Consider the following 22,356-nt stretch of genomic DNA (forward strand, 5'->3'; position numbering starts at 1 on the left):
AAGATGCGCCGTCGTACGTGTAATCCCCGATCCCCAGTGACTACAACATCCGTTGCGTGAAATTGGTTATAAATCTTTCCGCTCAGAAGATGGTTCGGAAGGATTGGTCAATCGAATCCTTCACCCTGTATTCGACAATAAGAACCGATGTGAATTATTGATAATGCGTCTACTCACGTCTAGCGGAAACTGAAAAAGTGCAGTAAGATCATGATTTGCATAAAAATTGCAAGAAATTTATGCTAAATTGTCTATATTTTATGTAAAAGACATTTATTTTGGCAGGTCCAGTTGATATTGATCAATAACTGAACGCCAACAGATATACGCAGCATTTGAGATTCATTACGACTTTTATATTAGCCGGCGCTTAATTTAAGGATTGATCAAGAATTAGAAATACATGTATACATGATCGTTAAGTCTTGAAGGATGTCCATCAAGAGAATTGCATTGCATGCATAAGAAATCTTACGCAACGCAATGTAATTATTGTAGATTGATGTAATCTTCAATCGTACTAATTAATTATCGCAATATGATATCGATGACTTTAATGCAATACAGGAAAACAGGTTGCTCTTTACTAAATAAGACCTGTCTTTCACTAGAAATATCATAAGTATTGCTCGTATCTTTATGGAATTAGTTTATAAAGAAAAACGACTGTTAAGTAATTATACGTGCTCAAAAGCGAAAGGAGTTTGTTAATAATAAAATAAAGTTAATGTTGAAATTATTGTTGTATTTTTGTAACCTTTTTGGTATTTATATAAATAATTTATATAAATAATGTGTTATTCAATGGATTAGCTTCTTAATAATTTATAAATAATTCAAATTGTAATTTAAAATTTTAGAAACTAGAAAGCGACATATAAAGATTTATCATAGAGAAAAGTTTAATCGTTTTCATTAACTTGATAAATGCATTGGTTGGATAGAAAAAGCACATCTTCAAAAATAAAAAAAGAAACAACCAAATATCTCTACATATTTTTATATATTATATATACCTACATATATAGGGTGTCTGGTAAGTTTTGACAAAGCGCTCGTGTGTAGACTAAACTGAGTCGAAAAGTCCTTTACCATTTTGCAATTTTCGCAATAGTTAATGAGATATTAATTACTAAAAATTGCCGAATATTGGTCTTCGATAATTTTTTTCTTAAATACTATCAACTTTACAGAAAAATTGCAAGAGACAAAAATTGTTTACTTTCTTCTCATAGAACACTAAGAATTTTTTATCAACTTTTTAATACTGCATTTTCTTATTTTTACCAACATGAGAAAATACGGTAACAAAAAATTCTGAAAAAATTTTTAAAAAATTCTCAGAGCTTTGTGAGAAGAAAATAAACAATTTTTGTCTCTTACTATTTTTCTGTAAAGTTGATAATTTTTTAGTAAAAAATTATTTAAGACCAAAATTCAATGATTTTTAGTTAATTAATATCTTGTTAACTATTGCGAAAATTTCAAAATGGTACAGGACTCAGTTTAGTCCGCTCTATCTACACACGAGCGCTTTGTCAAAACTTACCAGACACCCTGTATATATGTACTTTTACGTTATATTATAAGTACTTTTATGTTTACGCAAAATACTGTTAGAACATTTTAAAACTTTTAATCATGCTCAAGATTTTATTCTAATGTGAAATAAGAAGACGGGAAATAACAGTTTATATACCTGTGCATATCAGATGCACACTGACATATGATATATACACACATGCCATGTCCTATTGAGATCCATTACGTTATCATCAATAATTCAGTGGAAAAGTGCCGCCCCTCGTGGTTTGGCTTTGCTTGTCTGTCGGCAGTACCATCTATCGCTGATACTGTTACTGCCGCAAAAATCTCGGAATAACGAGAGACCCGCAAACAAAATTGTTTCATCCAAAAGTCTGTGTGGCCCAGAGGAACGGTGAAGGTAACTAGTTGCGGTACGCGCTGGAATTAATTGTCCAACGACACCGTTCATCGGAATTTTTTCCAACCTCTCTTTATTCACCGATTTCTGCGCTCGAGTTTCTACCACATCGTTAAAACGACCACCAGTGTATCGTCATCATAGGAATTTATTCTAAAACTTTCAAGTTTATCTTTTTATTTAGACATATTTATAGTATATTAATTAAATAGTAGAAAATCGTTTTGTTACGCTGCTCTATAAATATTGTATTACTTTAATATAATATTAATAATATAACTTGTATTACTTTAATATAATATTAATTTGTACTCAATGTATATAATATTAATAATAATTATCGTACTATATTGTCAATATTTCTTAATATAATTTAACGTTAATAATCGATTTAGAACAATATTATATTGCTGTTTATAATATACATGTTACTTCGGTAAAATATATTAAATTTAAAATATATTAAATATTTTTTGTAATTTTATATATCTTAATATAACACATTTTACTAACTATTATTAGTTTAGTTATAAATTATGATAATCAATTGCAAAGTGAATTTGGGTTACGCTACCTAAATTTATGAATTTGACATTTATACACATACTATACAAGATAATATAAAATAATTTTGTCGCATACCTTCATTTCCGATTATTGTAACTCGTCATTCAACGAGATATTTTAGCCAGAATATATAGGTCATCTGTAGTCGAATCAGCAGATATTCCTTGTTGAATATATCCAATTCTTCGGAAAATCATAATTTGTGACGATGATGTCAGAGAAATTGGTAGTGTTAACTTTGTCTTTAATCTCGTCTTTTACGCGCTTGGCTGACGTTTATATCATAAATAATGTGCGCACTCACAGAGAATTTTCTGATCTGATTAAACTATCAAACTTGTATTACTAAAGTTTTAGTTTCATACATTACACCCGTTTCTCCTCTTACGTAAATTCTTGTGTGTATTTTATAAAATGAGTGGTATATTTATGAAATTATGTAATATATAAAGACATTTTTAAATAAAATTTTAATATAGTAAAATTTTAATAAAATAAATTTTAATAAAATTTACTTTAAAATTAATATATGTATTATTTTATATCTATAAATGTAAAATTTAATATAATTAAACAAATTTTCTCTGTTATACTATACTAAAAATAATTCTCTAAAACATTTTTGATAAGACAATTCTAATAAATTATTTCAGAAAATGTTTCAAAAGATGGATTTTTGAGTGTAGATGCACAAATCTGCAAGAATTGCAATGTTTTGCTCATTTCAAATCAAGTGTCATATTAATCTGGTAGCTGACTTTGTTTTTATGCAACAAATAGTTAACCATGAAAGGGAAGCTATATCAGTTACAGCAGGATACATGGTCAAGGTGAATGGTCAACAGGCATTGAAGTTTTAGGGTCACGTCAACTGGAATGCGCGCAGGTGCGGCAACATCTCGTATTGCCAGGTAAGACTTTCTTCTTTCTTTCACTCGAGGTCATCGTAGTGAGATACGTTGAGAGAAATCAACGATCGAAACGCTCTTCAACATTTCTAAACTACGAATATTTTTGAAATAGAATTTTTTATTAGCTTTAGTTACTATGTTAGAAGTAAAAGTGTACTTTCTTCGTTATACAAATACTGATACCTAAACACTATTAACGCGGCAATTCTGTTAAAAGCAGAATTTTAACACTTCTAATGTCTTTGGTATAATTCAAACTAATCAAACTTTTAAAGCTTTCTCGTATCAAATTAAATATTTTCTATTCACAAGTACAGAAATTATCATACTCTACATTTATTTGAGTAATGATTTTTTTATTTGTATTCTTTTGTACAAATCAAATTTATTTTTTTATTTAATCTATTATTTAATCTATTATTTAATCTATTATAATCATATATACTTAATTTTATTTGAATTCAAAATTATAAAGAAATATATAAGAATTCATAATATGTAAATTTATGAAGTAATTGCTCAAACGAGTTAAATGATAAAGAGTAGTACGAAGCATTAAACGCAAGCATGATACTAGCTCCTTCAATGACTATTCCAATGTTCACTTCATATATTAAGGGTTAATACCCATAGGCAAATGGTAACAATATTGGAAAATCTAGTAAGTGTCGATCCGTACAATTTATCAGCCCCAACTGGCTTGTCACACCTGATCTCCTGCTAAATTGTCTGCACATCCGGCAATCTGCATATAGCACAGCTGGTTCGATTTGCAACGAACAACCAGAAGTGACTCAATAAATTAATATTTGGTGTATATATATATATATTTGCTCATAAAAGAATAAACAAATCAATTTGTAATAACAAATTTATATCTTTTATAACCATTTAATAATTTAATTTTATAATTTAATTTAATTTTATAAAATGCACATAATGCATTTTATAATTTAAATTAAAATGTTTGTGTAACTGTTTGATTATTATGTCAAAGAAATCAAACTTTATTCATATACAGCATTATGATTTCATAGTAACGCTATATAATAACAAATATAATTACAAAAATCGAATTACCTTAAGAATATATGCAAAGAAAGAACGTAAAAGTGTCTATCAGCTATTCAAAGAATAATCGGTCCTTTGAAATAAGTTTATTCAAATGAATGCAAGACGAGAATGTACAGAATGGGCTTTCCTTTCAATCCACTGATGACTCCTTTTCCAATCGATGAACTGACTTTACAAACCTTACTTATATAATTAAAGACGTTTTCAATGCAAAATTCTCGACCCTCCATTCTTACAATATGTAGATGTTGTTTCACCAATGACACCTATTATATTGTGACAAACGTTTTCACTAATACATAGTAATCGTGACGAACTGACGCCAATCTTCCGCACGCATCTCCTGTGACGAAACTTAGTACTTATTCAAGCTACAAGACATGTCTCAATATACATGTTACACGTTTAATTGCACCAACTATGTTTTCATCATCGATGTAAATTACATATCTTTATATTGTCATAAATGTAACAAAAATTTAAGTGCGTTTAAATTTCCATATCAACAAATTATCATATTCTTTTGAGAATAAACGTTTTCAAAAATTTATAAAATAATTGAGTAAAAATGTTTACTATTATAAAAATTATTATAATCTGTTTGAAAATTTATCGTTATACGGTCAAAATTATACAGGGTGTTTGTAAGTAAAATTCGATAGAATGGACATCGTTTTTAGCAATTTATAAAGTAATAAAATTTATCATACGTAAATACTCTATTTTTATTGCGTATTCTCGATTACAATAATAAAAACGATATGAGCAGAGATAATAATCTAAAATGGGATCCATTAAATCAAAACATAATTAAGTGCACGTGCCTGATGAATATTTAAAATTAATTTTCTCGAAAACAAAGAAAAAATAAGACAAAATTTTACGTTTTTTATTAATTGTTTTCATGTAGAATTACCTCTCTCCTAGTTGTACCATCAATATAATGCTTTATTTATTACTAACAACCTGTGAATATCGTATTTTTATTTATTATTTTATATATATATTTTTTTTTTCTTTAAAATTTTATATTAAAATTAAAAAATGATAATTCTTGACAATTGTACATTAATAATTATTAACCGCAGATCAATGAAAATTTCTTAGTTATATAAATATAAACAAACTTATAATCAGAAAATTAAATAGTCAAAAACACACGAAATAAATAAAAGCACGTGCACGTATTGCTTTGCTGAACGAGTGAATACGAATAGGAAGTCATGCTCTTACGTTGAATAAGAAAGAAAACACACACGTCAGACATTTTTCTCCCATAAATCCGTCGTCATAAAAAGGAATGAGCGAATTTTCGTAATACGGTTGCTTCCGTAACTGGTCGGTGAAACGAAGCGCGCGCGAACATCATAATACAACGCTGAGAATTCGGTACTTCGAGTGCTTGCTTTTTATCTCGCATTTTACTTGCGCTGATCTTGGCGTGTCGTAAGCCTGACAAATACTAGGAAGCCGCTTACGCACGTTCGAACAATTCATTTGCGGGCATATGAGTATTCCATCCGCATCCTCGAGAAAACGAAAATATAGGAACTCTTCCTTTCCTAGAACTGCCTGATTACAATCACTTAATTATAAAAAAAAAAACCAATTGATTAGAAATATTGGCGAGTAGCATCCGATGTGAAGAACGGTATTTGCAGCACGAGGAACGTCCAACCGTGACGAGAAATCAAAAAATTTCTACCGCAAAAGTTTGGCCGGTTTCTCGCGGTGTGTCGTAATTGCATTTTCCCTTACAAAGTCATCCCACCGAATCGATGACTAGAAGCTTACCTTCTCGCCGCGTTCTCGACTCTTTTTCTGTCCCCTCACCGTCGCCAACGGTATATCAGGTAATGACGCGGGCGCGAAATTGGTTTGATGTCGGCCATTATCGGAGAAAGTTTACAGCGTTCGTGTTTTACCGGAGTTTATCATCTCAGTTTCTCCCCCTTCTACGTGGGGCTATCACCGTCTACTTGCTTCGGCTCAGGTAGTCGCGAATTAGGATACTCCTGCGCGCCGAAATGTTCCTCGATCATCAAAATTTATCTACCTTCTAGTTTACAGCATGTAGTTCCATGCCAAAAAATTGTAATACTTCATGTTTCAGCTTATTCATTCTTGCATTTAATTGTTGCCACAATAATATTATTCCTCCACATATTAGATCTATTAAATGAGAAATGTGTAAGATGTGTTTTAAAAATTTTTTTAGAGACATTTTTTCTACATTAAAATAGACTTTATAAATAAATATATTATTACATAAAACTTAATATAATTGGAAAGAGATATTGAAACATTGATTATATTGATATTTCGGAAAAATGTTTTATTAATATGTTATCTTGCGATATAATAAACAATTTTTATAATTCTTAATTGCATTGGAAAGTTGCTATCTACTTTTGATGTTGTTAAAATCGTGTAATAAGATACGCATTTGAAAATATTGAGATTGAGACATATTTTTCCTGTTTATAACATATTAATTTAATTTTAATCTAAACTTAATTGTTCTTTTGTAACTTATAAAGATAAAGCAAATAATTAGATAAATTACATTTAAAATGGTAATAATTACTAAAATAGTCATTCGAACGATATAAAGTAGGACACTGCGGAGGAATTGAACTACAATGAATTCGTCAATGCATGCGAAAGACCTATTTGTTTATTTTACGCATCATAATAGCAGCCGACGAATGCACGAATCATTCGTTTCTCGTGCTGTTAACCAATAATAGAACTCATGCTGCCGCTTGTTGAAAACGAGTCTGTAATCAGGTTTCACTGTATATATAACTTTGCTTCCACCTATCAGAACCTCATTCTTCTGATTACAGGTATCACGAAAATCGTCGTTCCCAGCAATAATACCAGAATCGCACTCATTATTCTTCTCGAAGTCCCGGCAATCAAGTGTCGCATGAGATCGGTACATTTTCTAGTTCTATGTAAATAAAAAGTTCTATGTCACATACCTTTAATTATATTATAAAAAATATTTAAATGTATTTTTCTCAAAATATTACAGTATTATCGATAACTCTTAATCTTTATAAGAATATAGATATATTTCTATCTATAAATATATTTTTAACTATTATAATACATACTAATATATGTATTATAATATATTATACGTATAGTATATATACAAATATAGTATGTATTATATGCAACTTTCTATAAATCTCTTGTAACTGGTTAAAAAATCTTAGGAAGATATATGTTATTACGTAATTTCCTAACTACAGAATTTTAGTTCTGATGAAAATAGTGAGGAAGGAATTAACAGACGTAAATATTACTCTCACTTAAACATACATTTCTTGGAGAAATTACCGCGATTACTATGTTAACAGTCTTTTTAGTCCATCATCTTCGACGCCTGTTGTCGACGTAATATGCATCATGTAATAAGTGATCGTTGCAACGGAACTGTAACTGCAGCGAATTGTTACTCACGCCATTCACATTGAATATGTCCCAAGGGGAACTTTCCTTATATAAATATCAATTTGACAGATCGATTAATATAAAGAGATTTCATGACAAATATAAATCTTGTAAATCATGCGCGGTCAATTTGGTGTCATACATCGATGTCATTGCGTATCACGTTGTGCAGTTCTTATCCGACGGTTGTGGGTCAGATCCTTAATCGGATGTGCATACAGAATGGGCAGAATCGGAATCTGCAATTTAAACGGAGTACGTCAGAGTTTTCACTCGGATGAATCACCAAGTGAAATCACGTATCTCCGCGTTCCGACGGCGCTACGTACTTAGAGACTCCAAAAATACGTAACATATGAAAATCCTGCTTTCATTCTTGCTATCTATAGACCCGAATGAATCTCGAAAATTCATACATTACTTTATGACAGAATTAAAAATCTCTTTCCGTTGAATTAGACTTACATCACCGAATAAATTCAAATTTGTCAAATTTCATTTGAAAAATGGAAAAAAAGAAATAGATATCCTAATTTTTTAAATAACAAAATTGCTTTTAATAATTTGAGAAATTAATTTTGAAATGCCCAGCGTGATAGATTAATTGGAAGCTAAATGTAGTTTAATTCGTTATCAGAGGGCCATTGTACAATAAATGCCTATCATATATCTCAGAAGATATTCTCTTAAAAATTCCTTCATTTTTAAGGAATCTCTATAAAATTCCGAACATGGCACGACATACGTTGACGAAGCATATCCGTCATGCTCTTCCTATACTTTTACGAAGCGACCATTCACAGCAGGTCATTAACATACATTCCTGTGGGTAGGCTTAATTCATCTTCAGGGCTGTTGGATCTGTACTTTCTCCTGAGACAAAATTTCGAACGTGGGATTTCGGGTCGACCACTTTAAATCCGTTTCTTCATGCATGGCCGCACAAAAGGAGTACAAATGCTATTAATCTTCTTTGATCGTTAATTTCGTGATTGTTAACGAAATGTGCTTCTCACATTACGACGCGTTTCAAAGCATGGAAATAGGATTTCGCAAAGTCACGATAGAAGACAACAGAGAGAATGGAAAGTGAATTAATGAATATTCTGTCCTATTCATACAATCTGTTGCAAAAACAATTACCATATACTAAATCATAACTGTGAAGACAATATCATGTACAAATATATTTAAACTGTATCATTTTTTGTACAATTTGTTCAGTTTTGCGCGTATTTGTGTTTGAATATAAGTGTTTTATAGATATTACGCAGTTATATAAATTAATCTGAACTATTTATGCTTTAATCTGAATGATAAACGAGCGAAATTACAGATATTGATAATACATATTTATATATCTGACCATGATAATTGCTTCAAATAATTAAATTTAGAATATCCACATTTATTTAAATGTGAAATACATTAAGCTTTTCATTGTAATAATAGAACGTGACTCCGTCATGTGAATGTGTTTCATGCAGCCACTAAAGAGTAGAAGACTGTGACACACTAACATAAAGTTGCTGAGGCCGTCAGAGTCTCGTGAAAGCGTCCTTGCCGCTTGAACTTGTGTAGCACCTGTTATGCACCATGCTCGATGATTATTATCGAAATGAAGCAATAATGTATCACTCATCAATACATGACTAAATTGAAATTCAACAAAATATTTCTTGTCCCCAGAATAAATACTTTATTTGTTAAATTATATAAGACATCAACAAATAATTTTTTTACTTACACTTCTACTTATGTAACCAAATGTCCCATGAATAAAACATAATATTCAAATTGCAATAATGTATTCAAATAATAAACCTCACATACACAAAGCTTTAAATTTTTTATTATTAGAGGAAAAGATGATAGTGGATTTCGTTTTGTTTCCTTATAATTATAATTTTTTATATTTTAATTATTTTTAAGTCAAAGTAAACGATATCGCAAACGATAATTTATTAATCTAATAGTGAATTCGACAGACCGCACTAGTGCGCACTGAGTGTGAACTTTTTCAGTGCCACGTATTCGGCTTGTACGCACTGTATCAGTGCGTTAAGATTATCGTATTCGGCAAATGAAAACTGACCCAGTGTAGTACTGAATTTATATTCGGATCAACCGAATGAACTGAACAAGTTCAAAAAATGTTGCACTGACGTTTCTAACAGTGCAATTTGGCATAGCACTAAAGTAGTTCTGCACTCGCACCATGTCAGGGCAGCATTAGAACGGAGTCAGTGCATGTGTGCCGAATTCGCTATAAGTTTAATATAAAACACATTTAAGACGAATAAGCCAATTCACAAAATAGGAAAAATTATTTAAATAAAAAGAAACATTATGATATGACTATCTAAACATGATACTAAAATAGGTCCCTCCTATATTTTTATAAAATATAATTTCTTTAGGTTTATTTGAACTTGTCATGAAGTCCAAATAACTTGAACACATGGAAAATTCTGAATGTTGAGATATTATCAAATTCAGAAATTTCTTTTCATGAATACATTCTCCTTGCGTTGATCCTGTCTTTGTGAATGTTTGCCACTAATTTCCTGCCTTGCAAATACTTCCAGAGGCTTCTTAAAATCATTTTAAAATTATAACCAGAAAGACTTTTTAATGAAAAACAACTCTCTGCAATGTTTTTCATTAAAAATTTTAGACTCACATTATTTACTTGTTAGGAGGCCCGATATAGAAATATTAACAAAATTGATATTTAATGATGTCTCAATGAAAATATTAATAAGTTATTCACTTATCTTCTCAAAGGGCAGAGTAACACTTTAAGAATTACTTTAAGATATAAATTCGTTAGTTATAAATTTTGAACAACTTTAAACTTGACATTGAAAAGCATATGAAAAAACTTTAATATTTTTGTAATATAATAGTTAAACATCAATTATCAACAAAGAGGTCATGACAATAGTTGTTTCACAACCTTGATATCCATCTAATTGTAAGAACAAGTTAAAAACTGTTTGGAAGATGGTGCTAATTATAATATAACAGAATTTTAAGTAAGGCCCATATTAGCAAAGCAAGCTTCATATTAACACCTTTTCCTCTACATTTTTATTTCACTTATTTTTTACTTTTTATGAATTTCTGTTTCTTTGTTCTTAAAAAAGCCTTTTCCTTGGCGATTGGTATAGACACTTCCATACTGACTTTTGACATTCCCTTCGTGGTAAAGCAACTTTGCCATCATACGACATTTCGCGATAACGTGAACAGTGTCAACGATCCTCAAAGCCCACGGCAATATTTCCTAACCAACCGTAACTATCGACAAGAAATATCATTGCATAAGCCTTTCGTAGAAACGAGCTGTAACGAGAAATCTAGAAGGCCAGACGTGCAAAGAAGGGCGCAACTTCCGTCAGAAGTGGGCAGGAACGATGGAGCGCGATACGTCGACGTGTCAACTTGTCGCGAGGGCGATCTGTGCCGCCAAGTGGAAAAAGAAGTCAGACTGCGAGAGTGCGGTTGCACTTTCTAAGGCAGGCGCGTGGTAAATCTCTGATCGGTAAATCGCCGAGTGATTACGAGGCGTGGAAGCCGTCGCGGCGAGCTCACGGTGCGCTGCGTGCAGGAGGCGATTCGTTCCGGTTCGTAGACGAAGGCGCCGGTAGTAGCAGTTCCCTTCTCCGGAAAATCCGGTCGCCCGACAATTGTGACCTCTCGTCGCGGGAAGGAAACCCTAAACGAGGAGGCAAGAAGAACAGAGTGAGAAGGAAGGAAGAAGAGGAGAAAGGTCGAGAGACAGTACCCGAGAATACTACTTGTTCCGATACCACGAATCTTCTCTAACGTGCATTTGGGACTAGCTGCGTTAATTCGGAATATAAATTAGTCTGCCGTGTAGTACTGGAAATTATGTCGTTTCTCCGTAAAGGAACATATACGTTAATTAGTATGTTACTGAGAAAGTAGCAAATAAGAATTGCGATTTTTAATCCGCTTAATACTATAACTTTATTAGTATAAAAACATATGTTAATGCATTGAAACCGAACATAAATATTTTATCATTTATATTTTTTAAATTATAAAGAATAAAAATGTTGCAGTTTATAAATTTAAGAGTTAATTATGTATACACATTAAAAAAAATTATGTATATAATATTATATTTTTATAATTTAAAATTTTATTTTTATGTTATATTTTGAGAAAATGCGAATTCAAATTTACAATATCGATAATCAAATATAATGGACTAATTCTATGATATTAAATTTTATTGTCGTATCATGCGAGATCGACGAGAGTGATTCAAGATACCTAAGAAGAATTAACATTCACCATAAACGACTAAGCGCCATTCAAATTGCTTAAGCTGTTCAAATTAAGTTATGCAATTAATCATTGCGAGAGTAAGATGGTAGGATATCATGTAAATAAATGTAAATTGGTTAGCACGCGACTACAATTGCATAGCATAAGTCTGCAAGATTTGATCATAGATTAAATGAAATTCTTATTAAGATGAAAGGATATTTTAGCAAAGCGCTCGAAGATCACAATAATTAGTATGAATAATGATTCGGCAGGTTACGTATATCAGATAGAGTTTATCTCAGTGGTCGTGATAAAAATGCATATATATGTGCAACATCGTTGAAGAATCTGGTTATCTGGTAATACGAGTACTCGTCACGAAAAGGAAATGCCGACGAATGAGCAGATACGAAAGGGAAGACGGAAGAATGGGTAGTCACCTCGATAAGATAGACCTGCAGGTTCGTCCTTCTAGTCGCAAACTTGTTTGAATGCATTGCTTCCGAATGCAAATTGCAATTTGCCGCTGACGAGAAGAGAAACGGAAGTAACCCGGTGACGCAAAAGCGAAGAACGTTTCTTTAGGCGGTTTATGGTGTTCATTAGAGTTTGAGATCGCAGAACTTAATTTTATCGCTAGTTGTTTGATCATGGTTAGCAATGTTGATTACAGTTTATCATCCATTCACAGCTAATTTTTTTTACTTTAACGAAGAAAAGATGTACCATTTTGCTTTCTTAAGTAGCAAAAAAGACACCTTTTTGCAAGCAGTGTGTTAATTTTATTTCAGCAAAAATAAATCTAATTAAGTTATTGTAAAATTATTAAACTATAAACTTATAACGTAAACATAATTTAAATATTTATGTATTATAAACACTAGCCGCGAAAGAAGGCATTACAAAAATTGCGAAAGTGTAATAGTAAAACGACAAAAGAAATAATACAACCATCTGGATAGAGGAAACCTCTACTTTTGCCCGTAGGGAAAACCTTCATTGTTTCCTTTGCTCCATCTCTCTTGAATACATTCTTGAATACATCGATTTCCGCTACATATCTTGATTTATTGGCAACGAAACGCGAAAGAAGACTACTTTATCCATTTAAAGAATTGATTTTAGATATTTTATTTTTTTTCTAAAACATCAGAAAATTATTTTATATAAGAAATTCTATTATTTATTACTTATCGTCTATTATATACATATTGTCTATTATATTATTATTACATATATTTTCTATTATATTATCAATTATAATTTTATTTTATTTATTTATTATCTATTATAGTTGCATATAATAAATTATAATGTAACATAAATATAATAAAATATAAATTAGAATGTAATTATGATTTAATATATAAATTATAGACCACCCCATGTATCAAATTATCTCTCGATCGTAACAAGTGTCAGGACGTGGCAAGTGTAGTCGTTTCCTTCGAACTTTTGAAGAGTTTGTCAGTTTAGATGATTAATTGATTCCTGACTAACGATTCGTAAGCATGTCAAGGTAACGGATATTTATTGAAATAAACATTTCGCATAATTTATTCATTTAAAACAGGCATTAATGCAATACTCGAAGTTTTTTCAACGCACATATATCACAAGTTTAAGTAAAAAGGGATAAGAAAATAAGTAAAAAAGAATAAGAAATATTTCACACCATACAGCACATTTCAACTAATTTAACCAATTAATTAATGATATTTTTGTTCTCTTATAATTCATCTATTTTATCTAGACTATTTATCTATATTTATTGATGACTTATAACTTTTATCACTTAAAGCAAGAAAAAGGACATGTGAAATATAATGAATATTTCTTCACTCTAATTGGTTTTAAAAAACTTAATATTAACGCATATTAGAGAATATATATTAATAACTTTTACTTTCATTTAAATATGATATTGTGACACATTTGACGTAAAATTGCACGAATATTGCAACCATTAATCTGATATAAGTCAAAAGAACAAACATAATAATATCGACACTATCTGTCGCAATTTCGACGATGAAGTCAACATAGTGCGAAACGAACATAACTTATTAGCGTCTGACGCGTGCATGCATTCGTACACATTAGAATTGCGTAGAACATTAGAATAACTGGCGCATCCATGGAATTTGGTATCAGAGAAATTCTGCCGATCGATGACAGGAGCGCGATGCGCGCTAGTCGAACTTTCGTTTCAACTAGTTCTCTATCCCTCGTTGAATCGGCAATATCTTCCTGAATTATACGACTGTGCATTGCTATGCATTCTGTGCGGCCATTGATGCAACGCCAGTGTGAGAATGCACGAGAAGGCGCGTAGGGCGTGTATTTCGTAGCGATTGAATCGTCTCGTTGACGCCAAATAATAAGACCGTTCTGAATTTTCTATGAAATTGCAGACTAGATATTAACGTAACTTGTATGAAAATCAGAAAGAATAATAAAAATTACACCGAATTAATTATTTGATTATTAAATAGTAAAATAACAAATCAAATACTTACATTACAAAAAAAAACATATAATTAAAAATATCTCTAAAAATAATAAAATTATTGTAATGACAATATTAATGACAGTATTAATGACATTTTATTCATGCATTTAATATTTTATAAAGATAATAGAATGATAGAAAGTATGCATATGTAGAAGGTTAAAAAATTTATTGTAATTATAATGTATTCAAGCGCAATATGGGAAAAGAATAATCGAAAACATAATTACATCACATATAATTAACCTAGATATAATATAATCACGAGATACTTTAAAATAATTTTATTGCTTTGAATTAAAGCAGGTAATGTGTATACCTGACGTATTTGAATAATTAATGCACAAAAAATCTTTTTTGACCATTTACATAAATAAAAAAGATCCAGATCTTAAATTATATCTTTCACGAATGTACATGTCAAAATTAAATGGAGACGTTATCTTATTCTGTTGTGAATGAATGAACTTTCTTCACTTGCAGAGGCCTTTGCTTCGTGAGAAGCGAAATTTCTGACACACTCCTCGAGGCCTTTAATATCCGATTTACATATGCAATCAGAATCTCAATCCATTTTGTTATAAATCAAGTATAATATTAATAACAATTGCGAATAAATAATCATATTATATTATTTCCAACATTGTTTAATAAAATGTGATCCACATTTTATGATAAATTAAATTAAAATTTATGTAATTTTCAAATTTATATCAAGTATAATATTAACATATTATTAAAATATTAAATTATGAATAAATATAGACAATTTTTATTGAAAAAAGAAATATTAATAACAATTGAGTATTTAAGTTATGTATTTTTGATAAGTGTAGGTATATGTATTTATAAAACAACAATTTCTTTGCAAGCAAGATATTTATACATTAATAAATACCTCAAATATTAAAAAATATTCTTGCTACTTTAAATAAATGTTATAATTTTTATAACTACGAATATAATTAGTACAATATTGGATGTAAGTTCTATATTTAGGATCATGATACATCCTTAAAAATTTATACTATATACAGATCCATTTTTATCATTATAATGAAGATTTCCTTGACGAATCTATTCGCTAAGCAAATCGATTTGAACGTGATCTACGAATGTTACAGTCACGTAACGAGATGACAGTATAGAAGGCCAAGGTGTCGGCTGTCTCATGTGGTTGAAAGCTTAACTGAACGTAACCGTAACCAGACAGTCCAGATTCCTATACCCTTCCGATATGAGATGATACGAAGCGTGAAATCGAGTTTGCGTCGTTGTAACGACAAGATCAACGCACGACAAAGAGATCAGTTCAATGACCTGAGCCAACATAACAAGCTTTTATTTATGCTTATTTACTATCGATATTCACGTCATAAAGTGAATAAAGAAATAGCTGGTCAATAGACAGACAATATTCTTGCTCTTTTCTATATGTGTCCGTTTATGTGTATAGATAAAATAATCATCTTATATTGTACAATACACAAATAAGTGTCTTTTCTTAAACACGCATCTTTTCTTTAAACACGTGTCTCTTCTTAAATTGTACAATTAAACATTTTTTTAACTTACTAATTTTAACAAAACGTATATATTAAAAAAAATATCTTTTAACACGCAAAATTATAAATCTATACAGATGGAAATTTAAGAATTGAACAAATGCTTTAAAACATTTATTAGAGACACGTACAAACAATTGTTCGTATGATATACAGTCTACTATACATGCTTTATCGCACGCAGATAAAGATGTATGATTGTAAAAGTAACGATGACGAAATTTCTTTAGAAAGTTACGGTTGTCACGTAAGTGAAGATATCTAGAGAGAAAAGTTAAATTTGTGTGGGACGATGGAGTGTTTTGAAGGAGAAAATCAGCAGCAAATGGTCCGAACAATATTGTAATGATAGGTATTCAACATGGTAGAGAAGCGACTGTGTATTCACGCAATGTACGCTCCTTTATTTCATTTCATAGATTTTCCGCTGGTAAATGCCTGACGCGCACAACTAAACTTTATATTTTATATAAAGTATACTAGGATAAAAGAAAATAACCATTGTGATACTCTTTTGAATTTTATTTATATTTACACTACAGCTTCTAACATGTTCGATATTCTCAAAATATTAACTATACGTGTTTCAATCAATTTTATTTCGTTCCGAAAAATCCTCATATAATTTCCTTAATTTCCAGATTTGCACAATTATGCAAATGTAGTTATTTTGAAAATGATTGTAGATTACACATTGAGAAACACGCCGCCGCGACTAGAACTGTTCCCGGAACAGTTCAATATAATAGACTTTCAAGAAGAAAAGAGAGGCAAGTTTAATATAATCAACGGTATACAGTATACTGAGCAAAAAAAAGTACGATACCACAATCGACAGTATCTCATAAATTTGCATTGTACAATATTTCTTCCATTATTGTACTTATGCGTAAATTAAGTTTGTAAATAAAAGAGTAAACATTGCAGTTAGTTATTATTCTTTGACCACAAATCGCTTACTTTGTGCTGGCTTTCCGGCTCGAGAAGTAGAAGATTTCATGAAATTCGAAATTCAACAACTGGAGAAAGTGTCTTATCGCCCTGAGCGATATTTCATGCTTACAAAACTACAAATACGAAGTTTCGCAAACTGTACGTTTGCATATTATAGAAACATTTATGTCATTCAATCACATGGAGAAATATTAGAACAAGAGGATGTTTATATGCTATAACATATAGTGATATTTGTAGAAACTGTTAATCGCTGTTGAAAATGTTGTACATGTTTGGAAGCAGAAATGAGAATTAGATCATGCTACACTTTTCTCATCGCTTCATGGATCAAGAGATACGATACAATACTGTTACTCTAGTCACGCGCAATCGGCACGCTACGCGCCAAAAATACGTTCGTAGACAATTTGAACTAATCATTGACGTAAAGTAAACCAATGGCCTGAAATAAGAAAAATGAGAAATCTGTACCAATTGCTTTCTTTAAAAGAGACATTCTAATTAAATTATAGAATAAGATAGCGATTTGTCAATAAAATATCGATACTTTTATATTCTTTAATTGTGATATCGTATTAAGAGCACAAATTTATAGATTAAAATTTAATCACTCTAGAAAAGAAAAAATTCAGTATTCGGTTAAAGCGGATCTTAGTGCTTAATCATATTCATATGTAAATTTTCAAATACGTTTTTTCAGTTCTATAAACTGCGCGCCGATTAGGTTTGTCGAACTTGAAATGCAATCATAAACTGAAACTAAAAATAATATTACAAATCACATTGATTGTCAATTCAATTATGTGTGTTATTCATTTATCAGTCTATTTTTCATTTATTATTGTTAATACACTTTACACATATCAAAAAATAAAAAAATTTTAAATAATCCTTTTGTTTTATCGATTTTATAATAAAGTTAAGTTAAAAAAGGATTATAATAAAGTAACAATATTATATATTGTAAATTTATAAACTCTATGCAAAATAAATAGTTAAGCAATGAGAAAAAGTTTACGTTAATGGCTTATATTAAATGGAGCATTTCATCTAAATATTATTATCTTGTGTAAGGATCTCATAATAATTAGAATTTCTCTATTCTGATGATAAATTGTAGTACGTACTTATTATACGGATCACTCATTACGTATAATCTGCATTTTTCTAAAAGATAAACTTGTCTATCTTATAATAAACATATGTTATACAAAGGAGTAATTAGTAATTTACAGTAGTAAATAAAACTGTTCGAATTAATTACATACATTTCACAGCTATTATCATTACTTTTACTTAATTATAATATATGTTTAATACACATTTCAGTTCTGTTCACATAAATATTTATGTAATAAGATATTTTCTTGGATAATTTTAATGTAAACATGAGTTGCAAATTATCTATTTTGAGCAAATAAAGTATTATATTACATATATTTACTCATATGTGAGATAGGATAATGTATAAATAAATTTGTTTTACGACATGGTAAATCACTGATTCTAAGTGAAATAGGAAATGATCATTTATTTGTCGGACACATTTTACTTTCTACACATATCGACATGCATGCAGAGCATGCATCATCAAACGTTATATCTGGTTAGCTCGTCTTACATATCAACCGTAACTGGTTGTTAGATGTAATCTAGATGAAAGTGAATGCTGTAATTTGATCAATAAACGAGCAATTGTCGGATATAACAGATAGCTTGAATTATGTGCTGTTGACCCGCAAACTAATTTAAATCATCATTTCAATCACTTATTAAATGACGTAAATTATTATATTCTATTTTAATTTAATTTTTATTTATTAATGCCTTTATAATATAATAAAATATTTTGAGTTAGATTAACATAAAATGTAATATCTAAAAATAAAAATACATAAATTTAAACTCAAAAAAACTTGTCAAATTACATCACGCTATTTTTAATAATAAAAAGAAAGAATCAATATTTATAAATGATTAATTTTCTGCATCTGACTGTACTCGATCGACTTTTCTTGCCCTCTTTCATATATCGAGGTCACACGTGACCTTGTTTTAAGTGTAATGGAATGTAAATTTCTCGACTGCAGATGAGACATGGTGCCGATTTCCTGGAGAAAATTAGCAATGAATTAACTTTTCTATTATCGCACAGAAGAGTAATCAATGTGCTGCACCGCAGTTGCTAACGATCGCGATGAGAACAGCTGCATTAGTACTTACATAACAGATTACCTATTCTATATAATAGGTTATCTAGGAATTTATTTAAAGGAAATAAAATTATGTTTTCTTTATAAATTTATGAAACATTAATCAATATTTTCTTTATTTTTAAATTTTACTTGTAAAATTTAAAAATCTATTTAGACTAACAAAAATTGTAAAATATATATAAAAGTAAAAAAATATTTAAATTAAAACTCACACAAAACGATAAAATTTAACATTCTCTTTACGCGTATATTTTCAAAGCTTAGTTATATAGTAAGAATAGTTTTTATTTCATGCATTAGCATTAAATCTAGAGAAAGTAATTCATGTAATGCTACTTTACTTTTTCACCTTTTTAAAAATATAAAATTTTAATATGGAAATTCTTCTCATGTGTGCAAATCTTAGAATTTTTGGTACTACGTAAATTAACATTGTAAAAAATACAGGGCAATAAACTTAAAAACTTTGAATTTATCGTTTTGGGATAGTCGGTGTTCACGATGTGAAACAACACAAATTTATTTGCAAGTTCCCAACAAGTATATTTAAAAAACTAATAAAAGGATTTTTATTTTTATGTATCAATTTAACTAAAACGTCAAAAAATTTAAGGCAAAGTATCTATTTGCTTATTAACATTTATTAAATTTTATTAGTTTTAATAAGAATTATGTAGTTAAATAAATTTTATAAAAAATTTTTTAAGTATTATTTACTATGTGGAAGTAGTTGCTTGCAATCTTATTATAGTAAGAAATAATTTAATATTAATCAATGATCATTATGAATTGCACTTTTACATACTTCGGTCTCACCATAATCATTAGTATTATTATCAGAAATGAAAAGAATCGTACATCAAGACGAAGAAATAGTCTTTTCACAACAAAAAGATTTTCTCCGTTGCATATGTCGCATAATTAACCTTAATTGAGACTTATAAATGATAATTTCTTCATTCTTTTCTTCCTTTCTAGAAGAATATCAGAGTTCATGGCTTTGATATCGACCAAATGAATCCTGATCATCAAATAATATTTCCGTCTCTCTGTATATATATTCATATACAATTAATATAATTCATATATAATTAATCTTTATACATAATTGTACGTATGACATGCATATACTAACTTAAAATATATTTTACTTTTTTTGTACTACCTAAAACTATTATAGTAAAAACAGTAACGAGTAAATAATAATTATTTCCAGTGCTAATTTGCTTAGTAATCTAATAATTACTAAATGTTTAATATATTCGCATTTGTAATTTAATAGCCGGTACCCTATTTAATTAAAATTCATGCTTTTTTCCGTAATATCTCGTATCTCTTCTCGTAAATTTTTTCCATATGTTTTAGCGTCTTCACTCTCATATCCGTTATGATCGTTGTGTTATACAAATTCTTAAAGATACTCGCAACACACATGCCGCCTCTCGCTTAGAATGATGAAAAAGCTCAGCCGACGAGTCAATACCTGTCGGAGATCCAAGCCAAGAATGAGTTCTCATTCGGGCTGCACATATTTCTCAGGTCGTTTCCTCGTCATAAAATGAAATTATTACTTTATCAGTTTTCTCCTCGTATCCCTGTCCGAATCGAAGTTCCACATTTCCTCATTTGTCTTTTCGTTTTCTTACTTCTCTGTCCATTTCGTGCGTTGGCGGCTCTTCTCGCGTGTCTTAACCAAAGCTCACGAGACTGCCACGAGGATCGGAGGGAACAAGACTGTATACAGGAGAGCTGTACAGCCGTTGGCTGCTGGGATACCAAAGATTCCTTCAGAGATTGCGGACGGAATTTCGCTGCAGTGACGGACGAACTCCTCTCCACGTCTTGTCTTATCTTACCCCTGCCGGTATTACAGCCTCGTCCCCTTATACCCCTTCTAAGACGGAGGTATCCTACGCCAGACAGATAAAATTCCAGGAAAAGCGAAAAGGGCCTTCTCCAACTCCTTTTTCCTCTGGAAACCTTCACGGGAGCGAAACTACGCTGCCGTATCCCATATCCTGCGACGTCGGAAAGAGACTCTAAATCGAAAGATCCCAGTTTAGATGGATCCTGGATGCTCAAGGTGCTAGATCTCCCGTCATTCGAAATCGATTCGGCATGTCGGCAAACACTTTCCGCTACCGAACCGCTCCCCGCATGCCAAGCGGATAAAATCAGTTTTTATGTACGCAGGAATCGCGTCACGGACTAAAATAATAATCAATAACACTACATATATATTTCTTTTTCTATACATTTCTTTATAGATATTGTAATGGATTTAAACCAGACATGTTTTAACAGAGGATATATATTTTATAGAAGGTAGACATTTTTTAAGAAAAAGTATTGTAAAAAGTATATTAGCAATTTCTAATTCTAAGATAAATCTAAAAAATTCTATAAAATAGATTCAAAGGACTATTTGATAAGAAGACATCGTGATTTAATATATGAAAATGCTTTGTCTGTTAAAATCGAAATCATTTACTTTAAAAAATGGGCTAATAATTTCATTCATTAAACAATCGTGTAACCGTTATTCTTTATGTAGAAAGTTTGCTAAATGGCTTTGCAAACTCAGAAATTTATGCGTACCTAGGATGTCAAAAGAGTAAGTAGAACGAGTGAAAGTTAAGGGATTATTGCATTTTAGTGAAGCAGAATTCACAAACTTACGCAAAATTGCGAATATGAGATGTACCCCCTCAAACTGTTACGAAAATATGATAGAGTAAAACACAATACCACATGTTACAACAAGTTCTCGTTGTAATAATGTTCCATTATATCAACCCTACTTCTACTGTTTCATGAATATTCATTCTTTTACATCATCATT

At 30.3% G+C, this 22,356-nt stretch overlaps 1 protein-coding gene across 2 annotated transcripts in view; it reads right to left on the bottom strand.

Moving 5' to 3' along the window:
- LOC108729104 (nucleolysin TIAR) overlaps nt 1–22,356 on the bottom strand; it is a 95,073-nt gene that overhangs the window by 58,295 nt on the left and 14,422 nt on the right. The gene's annotated exons all lie outside the window — the stretch shown is intronic.

The sequence above is a fragment of the Mycetomoellerius zeteki genome, unplaced genomic scaffold, assembly GCF_001594055.1.
Source record: "Mycetomoellerius zeteki isolate Tzet28-1 unplaced genomic scaffold, Tzet1.0 scaffold70, whole genome shotgun sequence".
In the NCBI taxonomy this organism is placed as follows: Eukaryota; Metazoa; Arthropoda; class Insecta; order Hymenoptera; family Formicidae; genus Mycetomoellerius; species Mycetomoellerius zeteki.